Genomic DNA, 518 nt, shown 5'->3' on the forward strand with positions numbered 1-518 from the left:
GTGCTGAACCCAGCACGCCCGCCTCGCCGCGGCGCCCGGGTGGGGGCGTCCACGACCCCAGTTCCCGGCGGGCTTGGGGCAGGGGCGCAGTCCGGAGATTCCGGGACTACCCGGCTGCTGCAGCCCGCAGGCTCCTCTCTCCTCCCCGCTTCCCCTCCGCATCGCCTGGGCTAAAGGCGGCCAAGCTGAGGCTCCGAGAGAAAAGTAAGTAAGGGTGGGCCGTGGGAGGTGGGAAGGGAGGGACCCCTTCCAGGGCCATCCCCACCCCAGCCTCCCGGCCCGCCCCTCGCCCCGTGGGAGGGTGAACTAAGTGGGCTGGAGCGGACGGGAGGGAGTTTTTGGGCCCCTTTGTCTCCCCCAGCCGCAGGGACACCCCCATTTTCCACACTGATTTTCAATGTGAAGCTCAAGTCCTCAAAGATCTTTCTTGGGGTCTGACTTAGAGGCAGGGGGACATCCCAGATGCCATTGAGTAGGCTGAGATGGTTTGGAGACATCCTCGCTGGAGGTCCTGCAAG

The sequence above is a fragment of the Colobus angolensis genome, unplaced genomic scaffold (assembly GCF_000951035.1).
Source record: "Colobus angolensis palliatus isolate OR3802 unplaced genomic scaffold, Cang.pa_1.0 Scaffold111, whole genome shotgun sequence".
Lineage (NCBI taxonomy): Eukaryota > Metazoa > Chordata > Mammalia > Primates > Cercopithecidae > Colobus > Colobus angolensis.